Here is a 12764-nt window from a genome sequence, read left to right as displayed (position 1 = left end):
GATATAATAAAGTATAGAGAGCAGGAACTCAAGAAAGAAATAAACGACAAAAAGGCATTGAAATTTTGAATGGAAATAGAAGAAAATAACAAAACATGTGAGTGACGATGGTGGAAAAAATTATAAGGACGAATTTAACACCATTAAAGGAGCTGTCATAGTCACGAGGACAAGGTTGAATATGATAGACTTAAGATAATTATAGACGCAGGAAGGAAAATTATATGCTTTTTGAGATTTGCAGAGGCAGAGGATTAAACATAGCATTGGTTTAGATGTAGAGCATTAAGCAAATTTAGAAACAGTAGCATAGAATTATGGAAATTATGCAAACTGTGCTGTCTGTGTAGGAGGTAACTTATGACAACAATGGACTTTCAGAAGATCTCAGATCTTTGCACATAGGCTGGCTACACATCTAGTCAGGGTAACCAGATTTTGAAAATTGAAATAAGGGACACATAAATTGGAGAGATAATTGAACAATATAGATAAGCAACTTACGTGAAGTGACGCAACTCAAAGTCCTCAGTTGGGTCCACTTTCTAGGATCGCTTCATTGACTTCTTTAGTTTTGTTTGCAGATTTCATAGCAGATTTTGTTATAAACAGCTGTTCATTACATTTGTCAAAGCATCATAATTTTGCAGTCAAGTATATATTGCAGCTTTGAAGGATATTATAACCAAAATTTCATCATTATATAGTTTTTTCATAAACAGTTTTGAAAATACGGGACAAAAATTGTCCTTGGGAGTGTCGATACAGGACACGAGACAAAGTTCATAAATATGGGACAATTCCATCAAGTACAGGACGTCTGGTCAACCTGGTTCTGAACGGCCACACGGATCCTAACACTAGGCTATAGATCTCAAATTCACCTGTTTGTAAAAATCAAACTTTTTGAAAATGTTAAGTGACTGAGCCTATCATGACAATACAACTGAGTCTGACTGGATGTTCTCAAGAAAAGTTTTTGATCCTGATTACCAAGTATGGCTACAGTATGTTTATTATGTGTATAACGTAATAAACATATACAAAGGAAATTCAGGTGTATACATAGCCTATTAATTGCTATCCAATATCTATTCTTTTTGGACTTCTCTGGCTTGCGGTAGTTTTTTTTTTATTATAAAACAAGTAAATGTGAACTAAAAATTCTCAAAATATTCGAAATGTTAATGGCTATGACAGAAATGGTGCGGATAATAAATACATGAAAAATCATACTATATGCGTTTCTTACTCATAAAAGAAAGGAAAAGTGTGATTACTGAAGGGAAAGCCTATATATAACTGATAAACATTTGAATGGTATCTAAAAGTTATAAGAAATAAAAAAATATTCTTCTCAGGCTACTAAAATATCATCAATCAATCAATATATATATATATATATATATATATATATATATATATATATATATATATATATATATATATATATAATAAATTAAGATGAAAAACCCTTAGCTATAGGGTTTGAAATGACGCACGGAAATTTAATTCGTAGGTAAACAGCCGCTCATACAAGCCAAATTGCTAGAGCATTTGAACAGAGAGGAAACCTTTCACCTTATACTTTTTTTTGGCAGGAAATATCTGGCGTCTCATTGGCTGATTCTGTCTCAGCTCTGATTGGTGGTTGTATATGACGTCATACAATTGTATTTTTTATGAATGAATTTAACTTGGATAGGGGTGAAAAACCTATACTTATAGCAGATAGAGTGTGACTAAAATATCATGATTTTCTTGTAATAAATTAAAATAGTGATGAGATGTGTAATATATAAATAATGAATCTTGTTGAAAGGCCCAAATTAAATAAATAATCCATATTGAAAGGAATACTTGCTTGCGCTTTTGGCTATGATGTTAGATGTGTGTATGTGTGTGACGCTGTAGTAACTGAAGGGAACCACCAATCATAGCTGAGGAAGAGTTGACCAATCAGAGAACAGGAACTTACCACTTTGAGAGAGTTACGAGGTTTTTACAGTTGCTGCTTGAGTAACCTTTCCCAAATTTCCATAAATATCTTTTATATGTTTTAAAAGCTGAAGATTTTTTTTGTTTTGCTTTTAGAGAACTAAGTATTATATATATTCTTCAAAATATATAGAAACTATCCCTTGTAAGAAGTTTTAATTTTTTTTTCTTATTAGAGGGATAGATTCTGATGACTATAATCTTTATTTTTATTCAGAAAATAAGTCTTTGCTTGCCACGTCATCAAGAGTAGGATAAGTATCATTATATCGAGCTTAAATAGTGAAGTAACTATGTAACTATGTCAAGTATAATGATTACCAAAACATATTATGGTCATTAGGAAATGTCGTCATATAGGATAGGGGTAAAATGGTAGCAGTAGCCTATGCATATCTTAAATTAATGACGACTCAAAAATTGCAAATCTTAGATGAAAATAAACTCAAAACAATAATTTACCAATAAAATGGATCCTAAATACATTGTCGTATTGCATAATGAATAAATAAATAATAGAAGTAAGAGCGTTTAAAGGAAATCTCTCTTGTGAATTGACTCGTTTGTCAACAGCAGCCCATATTACAAAAGCTCCCTATCACTTTATGCCTTTCCTTGGCGGGAAATATTTGGCGTCCCATTGGCTGATTTGTCCTCTGCTGTAATTGGTGGTTGTATATGACGTCATATAATCTCATATTTTATGAATGAAAGTAACTGGGTAAAGATGATATATCTATACTTATTATGGATAAATTAAGACTAAAAAATTACAATTTATATTAAAACAAACTAAAAAAATTACCGATTTATTAATAAAATAGATAATGGATATTGTTCAAATGCGCAAGCTAAATAAATACGTAGTTTTTGAAGGAATGATTAACTGAGTTTTGGCTACGATGTTGGATGTGTATGCGTGAATTTGTAAACAAAGACAACAACCAATCACAGCGGAGAAGAAACAGCCAATCAGAGAACTGGACTATCCCGCCATGCGAGAGTTCCGGGGATTTATGAGTTGCTGTTTGAGAAACATGCCCAAATTTCCTTGGAATTGCCTTTAAATGCTCTAGCTTGGGTGGAGCCGAAATTTCTTTTTGTTTTTAATGATGGAATTAGATATATTTTCTTCTAAATATATAGAAATAGTTCCTTAAAAGATGTTTAATAACATATTTTATCAGAATGATAAATTCTAATTACCAGTTGATTATTTCTATTAAGAAAAATGCGTGTTTGTGACGTCATAAGGAGTAGGATGAACTTTAAAGGTTGTCTATATAAATGTCTGAATAATTCTGTTTGCTGGCTTGATGTATTGAGAAGCATGTGGATAAAATTCGATATTAAAAAAAATACTATTATTTTACCAAGCTTATATAATGAACGAACTGCAATATAAGACTATAATTTGTATTTTGTTACATTTCAAGTATAATGTAAATTATTCGAAGGAATAATTGACATGTTTGGTTACGATGTAAGCGTGTGTACGTGAAGTTATAGTTAACAAAGACAACAACCAATCACAGCTGGGGAAGCTATAGCCAATCAGAGGACGGGAATGTATTGCCATGAGAGAACTCTGAGCATTTTTATTCGTTGCTTATGTAATACGTAGCCCGAATTTTGATGAAATTGCAATATAGCCTACTAATCAAGCTACTGTAAATGGAGCTGAGGATTTTTTGCTGGTTTTAAGAGAATGAGAGTTATATATATATATATATATATATATATATATATATATATATATATATATATATATATATATATATATATATATATATATATATATATATATGAGATGTACGAGAAGGGAAGGTGGTGCAAGGTTGAATGTCATGTTGAATGGAGAGTTACTTGAGGAGGTGGATCAGTTTAAGTACTTGGGGTCTGTTGTTGCAGCAAATGGTGGAGTGGAAGCAGATGTACGTCAGAGAGTGAATGAAGGTTGCAAAGTGTTGGGGGCAGTTAAGGGAGTAGTAAAAAATAGAGGATTGGGCATGAATGTAAAGAGAGTTCTATATGAGAAAGTGATTGTACCAACTGTGATGTATGGATCGGAGTTATGGGGAATGAAAGTGATGGAGAGACAGAAATTGAATGTGTTTGAGATGAAGTGTCTGAGGAGTATGGCTGGTGTATCTCGAGTAGATAGGGTTAGGAACGAAGTGGTGAGGGTGAGAACGGGTGTAAGAAATGAGTTAGCGGCTAGAGTGGATATGAATGTGTTGAGGTGGTTTGGCCCTGTTGAGAGAATGGAAAATGGCTGTCTGCTAAAGAAGGTGATGAATGCAAGAGTTGATGGGAGAAGTACAAGAGGAAGGCCAAGGTTTGGGTGGATGGATGGTGTGAAGAAAGCTCTGGGTGATAGGAGGATAGATGTGAGAGAGGCAAGAGAGCGTGCTAGAAATAGGAATGAATGGCGAGCGATTGTGACGCAGTTCCGGTAGGCCCTGCTGCTTCCTCCGGTGCCTTAGATGACCGCGGAGGTAGCAGCAGTAGGGGACTCAGCAGTATGAAGCTTCATCTGTGGTGGAAATGTGGGAGGTTGGGCTGTGGCACCCTAGCAGTACCAGCTGAACTCGGCTGAGTCCCTGGTTAGGCTGGAGGAACGTAGAGAGTAGAGGTCCCCTTTTTGTTTTGTTTCTTGTTGTTGTCGGCTACCCCCCAAAATTGGGGGAAGTGCCTTTGGTATATGTATGTATATATATATATATATATATATATATATATATATATATATATATATATATATATTGAAATATATATACAGTACCTTTTAATATGTTTCAATTTTCAATTATATATTTCACCAGAGGGATAAATTTTAATAACCAAATAATTATTTTTGTTAGGATAATACGTCTTTGTGACGTCATAAGGAGTAGGATGAACTTTAAAGCTTGTCTAAATGACTGATTAATTCTATTTGCTGGTTTAAGTAAGGTGTACCGTAATATGTGGCTATTATTTGATATTGAAACAAATGCGATTTATCGAGCTTATATAATGAAGGAACTACAGTAAATGACTGTCATTAGTATTTTGTTGCATTTCAAATGTAATGTAAATTATTCGAAGGAACAAATAACCGTTTTGATTAGTGTGTGTGTGTGTGTGTGTGTGTGTGTGTGTGTGTGTGTGTGTGTGTGTGTGCGCGAAGCCGTAGTAAAATAAAAGTAACAATCAATCACAGCTGAGGGAATTATAGCCGTTTTGAGGAAGTTCCGAGTATTTATACGTAGGTGGTTTAAAAATTAGACCGAATTTTGATGATGTGTACATTCGAACGCACAAGCTACTGGGGAAGGAGCTGAAGGTTTTTTTTCTTGGTCTTGATGGAATTTGAATTATATTTTTTGTTAAGAATATATAAATAGTCCCTTTTAAGATGATTCATGACACATTCTATCAGAGGAATAAATTCTGGTTACCAACTCATTAACTTTGATTAAAAATATGACATTGGAAACGTCATAAGGAGTAGGATGAACAGTTTTTTTAAATGACTGATCAAATCTGTTTGCTAGTTTGAGTGAGGTATTGAGTAATGATATTATGTAGCTAGTATTTTAAATTCAAATAGATACTATTATTATATCGAGATTAGATATGGAAGCAATTGCATGACTGTAATTCGTATTTTGTTGCATTCAAGTATAATCTAATTATTTGAAGGAATAATAGAATGTTTTGGGTCTCCGGGGGGACCAGATTATAAAACTGAAGTAGGGGACACCTAACTTGGAGAGGTAGTTGAACAATAGAGACACAACTTACGTGAAGTGACGCATGCAGTGACGGAAGTCTATCTCAGCTGGGTCTAGATTGTCCAGGACCTTCCTTCATCATTAACTTTTCTTTTGTTTCAGAGTGCGTTCCTTGTAGATATTTGTCACATTCAGCTTTTCATTACATGCGTCAAAGTATTACACTATTGCAATCCAGCATGATTTACAACTTTAAAAGATATAACAAAGGTGACTTGCCATAACATATTGAATAAATTGCAGATAATAGAATACACGCTAAACCTTTCCATAACCCTTTTAGAAGTATCTTCCATATTGTTGTTGTTATGTATTTTTTCCTTAGTTATATTTTGCACTAGATCCAACTGCTCTCAAGAGATGGTGTTTGGTTTGAGCATATGGGATGAACTCAGAACAGAACTAGTATCTTTCTTTTTTCAAATATGAAAATACGGGACAAAATGCGTCCCAGGGAGGGTCAATACGGGACATCGGACAAATTTCATAAATACGGGTCAGTCTTGTCAAATACGGAACGTCTGAGCACCATGCGACTAGTATCATGTTCACAGTCACAGTGTTCAGGAAAGAGTAACGAGAAGCCTCAAATCGAGCCTAAACTACAAGAGTTCTTCTTCTTCCTCCTCCTCTTCTTCTTCTTCTTCCAAGTTTTACGGTTTAATTCACACCTTTTTATAACACTATGTGATATGAACACAAAACCAAGTATCTAGGTTGAAGGGATTACACAAATTTGGAAGAAACTTAGGACACAGAGGGAAAAGAAACAAATGAGTCGCTTTAAAGATATATTTGACTATTTCAGCAAATAGTACGTTTCTATTATACATTATGACAACATTTACAGCACATGAGACACACGCACACGTGACATATAGAATACTGTTCTAACATCTTATCCTTGGGGTAATATATACTTAAGGATTACCATTTTGTCTATATTTTTCATTGTTAGTTTAAATTAGTTTTATGTTTTCCTACCACATATTCGTCTTTAGTATCATATATATATATATATATATATATATATATATATATATAAATACATGTATATATATATTGTATATATATATATATATATATATATATATATATATATATATACTGTATATATATATATATATATATATATATATATATATACATATATAAATATATAAATATATATATATATATATATATATATATATATATATATATATATATATATTATAAATTTTGACCCTTGTCTACTCAAAAAATGGACTAGATATATATCAATACAATTGATATAAATTTTAGTGACTCATGAAAATTTATCCTAGATTATTGCTTTCTGCGATTGTTCGAGTTTTCTCTGGAATTAAGAAAGAGTGTTTCAAACTCTTGTGAATTCACGTTAAATAACGCATCTTGAAACATCCTCACCCAGGTCTCAATTCTACTGAAGGGCGAAGGGATTCTGATGACAGAGTTTTATAGACCAATGGTTCTAGCAGCTCTGCGTGAGAGTCTTGTGTTTAACTGGACGTTGCTCGGTGCAAATAGGCCTACTATAGTCGCTGTTAGACCTGGTAATGAGTTGGTAAATGTTCATATACGTGCCTTTTATATATATGTATGTATATGTATATATATATATATATATATATATATATATATATATATATATATATATATATATATATATATATATATATAATGAACTGATATACTGCAAGAAACGCAATTGAAATTGAGTATTTGTTAAAAATTTTCAACACTCGATACGAAAGTCGATGACCATTGTCGTCGCAACGCCAGGTTACACAAATCAATCCCTCATTGGATTCCCACCTTGACAAACATTTAGAGAACACGCGAGTGAGGGTGTTTAATTCAGCGTTACAAAATTATGTAACAACTGTATAACAACGATGTGCAAAGCTGAATGAAATGGAAGGATTTACCTTATTGTGCACAGAATTGGCTCGCAACCAGCGTCGAGCTACAACAGAAATACATAATTTATTTACAAAACTAATAAAAACATGTCTGCGCTAAATGAAGATATGTTAAACAATAGGGATTTTTTCAATGTATGATGAAACCAAGAAATGTGATGTCTACACTAAATCAAAATGATTCAGGCGATCGTGTTTTAATTGAATGAATAAGATTAAATAGAGGAAAAATTATTGAAGGAAGCAAGGATTTCATAGGCTTAGTATGAAAATAATTACTCATTATCATCCAATTCAAATGTTTGACATTTCTAATTTAAAGATTTTCATTGATGTTTCTAACAGTTTTGAGATGCTGCACTAAATTTCTACCTCACAGCGTGAGCCAAGCCAGGATTTTCAATCGTCTACCTCAGCAAGCGGAAAAATTTGATTGGTTTGTTGTCCGATTGAATTTTACCCTAAAATTTCTGAAAACTCTTAACCCTTTACTTTCAATTTAACATCGTAAATATTGAAGTAATTTCACTTAGAATATGCTATTACGTTTTATGCTCTGGAATAATACTGTAAATGTTAAACATACAAAAACACTCGCTTCCTTCTTGTCGGGATATGTACGTAAAGATATAAATAAAGGATAAATTCTCAACATTTTATAAATATAAATATTTTCTGCCAAGACACAGAGAAAAGCTGCCATCGAAACAGTGACATTGACACAAAAAAGGAAAAAGTAAAAATAAAACTAGAGACGATGAGCTATACACGGAAATACAACGTCTTGTGCAAGTGCAGTTTTAACACATGACTCAAATAAGCTGCCCATGTAAAGAGACGAACAACAATAAAGGGAAGGGTAACATAAGCCAACGCAGTGTGATAAGATACAGCGTAATTCTGACTGCTGGTAAGTTAAACAGAGAAGTAACAGGACTTTATATATAAAAGAAATAAAATCTCACATGAGCCTATTCACATAACGAACGGTTCCGCTTGTTTTTTTTTCCACAGACAACACACACACATACTGTACTAATACATTCAATTTACCAGGCTAGCGTAAGCTCACTACAACATTCGCCTTAACTGTAGGGGTAAGAAGGAAAAAAAAGAAGGGGATGATGGACAGCCCAATAATGGAACGGAAAAAGAAACAGTTGAGTGCTGACGTGCGTTTCTGTTAACCATTAGATTAAACACCTGTGCTACTTAATGAAGGCACACTATTTTCAGTCTGGAAGATTTGGCATCACATATGAGTAGTAGTTATCTCAGTCATTCATAAGGCGACGGTGCACGGACATGAATGAGTTTTATTCAGTTAAATATATGTATATATATACTTATTTTTTACGGTGTGACTGTGTTTTTGAGTTAACAGTAAGCATGTTTTTTTTGACGTGTGGAATCATACTGCCATGTTGTCATCGCAGTGGGTGGTATTACAGTATCATGGATAGATACTGAAATCATTGATTATATCTTCAACCTGATCGAGAAAGTCATAGATTAACTTTTAGCTTTACACGATATAGATTCTTTTTTTATGCTTTGACAATGTTAAGAGGTTCAAACTGACAGAAAAAAACTTGAAATGCTTTATCAATCATTCTTTGACAAAGCCAGAAGTTACTGAATATGTTGACAAAGGCAGAAAATGACTCCAAACAACTAGACTCCACCGACATACCAGTACTACAACACATTGCAAGTTCGCCTACTGGCGCTGACTCTTCGATATAGCTGAGAAACAGCTGGCAAGTCGAAACACTCTTGTATTAAAAGTCCCAATTAATCTTTGCGTCCTTCCATTTAACTGTCTATACATGCTGTCTAATGCAGTATCTGAAGCTGCTATGGTGTTTGTTGTATGTCTACATTTGGATGCTGTCTCTAGTAGTGGGCACAGTTGTTATGTTGTCTACTGCAGCGTCTACCGTTGTTAGCTGTCTATTGGAGTGTCTATGGCCGTAGTGCTGTCTATAACAGCGTCTACAGCTGTAATGCTGTCTACTGGCGTATCTACAGCTGTAATCTGTCTACCTCAGTGTTTACAACTGTATGCTGGCTAATTATTGTCTGAAGTCTGAAGATTTAGGTTCTCTATCGTTGTATACTGTATAGCTGTATGCTACGGCTCATGAAAAATGAGAAAACCACACCTTTTTACTAAAAGTGGACAGAAACGGAATTACGAGATGGAATACAATAATTACGCCATATATATATATATATATATATATATATATATATATATATATATATATATATATATATATATATATATATATATATATATATATGTGTGTGTGTGTGTGTGTGTGTGTGTGTGTGTGTGTGTGTGTGTGTGTAGTAATGAAGCTTGTGCTCCGTCGTGGAGTCTCCTTAGCTATCTAAGAGAAGAAAAGTAAAACTAAGACAACTGATGAACATTAAAAAAAGTTTAGTTGAAGCGAGGTCTATTGGGCCATATGCCAGCAAATGAACTACTTTACCAGTACCCTGTAAGACAATAATCAAAGGCAAATACATTATTTTTATGATAAAGCTAATTTCAGTGACTGCGTGGGGAAAGAAGAATGTTTAAGCTATCAGTGACAAGGCTTGTGGTTAGCAAATATAACTTATACAACACAAAACGTTGATGAAACTTGCCGCAGACGTTGTTGATCTGGTGCGAGCAGTGTGCTCAACAGCCGACAGAATTATAAACAATGTGAATAACCAGAAGTTTGGATAAATTTGTAATCTATGGTTATATTGCAAAATAATTTTTTGACCATGCAAAGACGCAAAATTCTATTTGGGGAAATTAGAATGAAATGAAAATTTTAGACTATAAATAAATGTTACTGGTGAATAAACGTGAATAAATAAGATGGAATCCATTAACGACTAATTTGATATATCAGAAAGCATTCAGAGATTAATAATTTACTGCATGGAAATGGCTGAGATAAAGAGGGTGTGTGTGTGTGTCTGGTGCAAGGGACAATGGGTCACAAGAACACCAGTGAGGAAACTCTCATCAGATCTAGTTAGTTTTTAAAATGATAAAAGAAGGAAAATATGATTTCACTTTTTTTACATTCGGTGATTCGTCAGTCAACTTCCCCTTATCTAAGATATGTTATCATCACAAAACCCGTTTCTAGAAATTATTTAATAGGGTTAGAAAATACGACGCCCACAATAGATCTGCCTTTTCAATCTCTGTAATGTATATAGTGTTACTCTAGCCACAATAGTAGGCCTAGCTACCAATAGCGGGGAGAGAGACATCTTCCCTAAAAGCCAATTACAATTTCAAAAAAAATTATTCGTATTCTAAGTTGAGTTTCTTCTGCTTGTACCTTTTCTTCTTCGCCATCCCTTAGCTTCATAAGATTTCTCTCCATCCAAAATCCTGTTGAAACCTCAAAACTTTTTCTTTCACTTATATAAAAAGCCACTAAACATTTTCCTTTGCCAACCTGAGGACCGTGGTAAGGTCACCTGTTTGCCTATTAGGCTACCTCCAATTCTACCATGTCAAGCTGAAGACCTATCAAAAAAGGTCCATTGCAACCTTATATTACATTCGTCCTTCTCTCTACATCTGAATGTACTGTACTATCGAGAAGGTTATCAATGGGCTGGGCCAGTAGAGCCTTTCATCGTTGTGAATCGACGACAGAAGAAAAGTCAGTCCTAATTCGTTTTAAAAGTTGAATCTTAAACTAGATAACTCGAGTGCGATGGAGATAACAAGTGCATGTTATTGGCATAACTTCAGAACATGTAACGATAGATACAGATGAACATTAACTGTGCTTTTAGGAACAATTGGTCGTCACGAAACCTTGGGTGGACACTTGGTTAGAAAATTTTAATCATTTTATAAGTTTAAAGAAGTTAGGTCTCATCCTTGAATACAATAAATCTTTTCCCTCTTGGAAAATCGAAGGGTCTAATTTGAGAGACCTAACCATACGCCTGAACGATCTACATGAGATAGTGTATTTCTTAAATTCTCTCAACCAATATCATTGTACGACACTTATTCTCACCTTTGGCTTATTATTGCAATATGACATCAGCCCAATAAAATCTATGGATATGAATCCTTATTCGTTCAGGAAGTGGGCCATTTGCTAAGGTTCCTCTGAAAGCGAACCCTTAAAATTTTGCAACAGAATAATCTCGTATTCTTTAATTACTCTTTAGTTTCATGTTATTTTTTTTCAACACATTCCAACATTTTTCATTCGTATTCTGTCCACATTTTTAACCAGTATATTTCGTGCGATTATCATCTTTACCATTTCCTGACTTTCATGAGATAAAAATTAAATTATTTTCCTGCAATTTTTCAGCTTTTTAGTTTATTTTCTAACATCCCCAGATTTAGTTCGGCCGAAATAATGATGTAGTAAGAACGTATTATTACTAAATTATACTCGGCTTTCTTAACGCAAATTTCTCTGAATTAGAACCCAATTAAAACAAAGAAATATAGTAACACCGAGTTCCCATTGTCACTGGTCAATCTCAAAATAAAATGAATGATTCTCCTGATATTGGAAGAAATTTCTGATTTCTTATTACCTGATTCGGAATAACACAAACAATAAGAAACTAATTTTGCCTATAATTAGAGAATGGAAATGAAATGCTCATGATAAACATGAGCAAAATGAAAGCATATAAAAAAAAAAAAAAAAAAAATGACTGGGAGAACGCCATTTAGTTTAAACCCTACCACGATAGGGTTATGTATCCCTGCTAGCTTTGCCAGTTCAAAGACCTTGTAGAAGGAATGGTAAAACATGAAAAAAATAAGAGCTATCAAGATTTTCAGCCCACGGAAACAGGATGGTCCGGGTGTCTAATAAAAAGAAATATTGGACTTGAAAAATGTCAGAGTGAATCTGACCGTAATGAATATGGAGAACCAGGTAATGGTTCGTTATTCATTTACTGTATATAATCATATTACTTTCAGAGTGGATGCAGCTAAATCAAGAGAGAGAGAGAGAGAGAGAGAGAGAGAGAGAGAGAGAGAGAGAGAGAGAGAGAG

General features: G+C 33.7%; 1 protein-coding gene across 4 annotated transcripts in view; it reads left to right on the top strand.

The window, feature by feature from the left end:
- LOC137638048 (glutaminase kidney isoform, mitochondrial-like) overlaps positions 1-12764 on the top strand; it is a 480442-nt gene that overhangs the window by 396096 nt on the left and 71582 nt on the right. The gene's annotated exons all lie outside the window — the stretch shown is intronic.

The sequence above is a fragment of the Palaemon carinicauda genome, chromosome 3 (assembly GCF_036898095.1).
Source record: "Palaemon carinicauda isolate YSFRI2023 chromosome 3, ASM3689809v2, whole genome shotgun sequence".
In the NCBI taxonomy this organism is placed as follows: Eukaryota; Metazoa; Arthropoda; class Malacostraca; order Decapoda; family Palaemonidae; genus Palaemon; species Palaemon carinicauda.
This window is presented reverse-complemented; position numbering and strand designations above follow the sequence as displayed.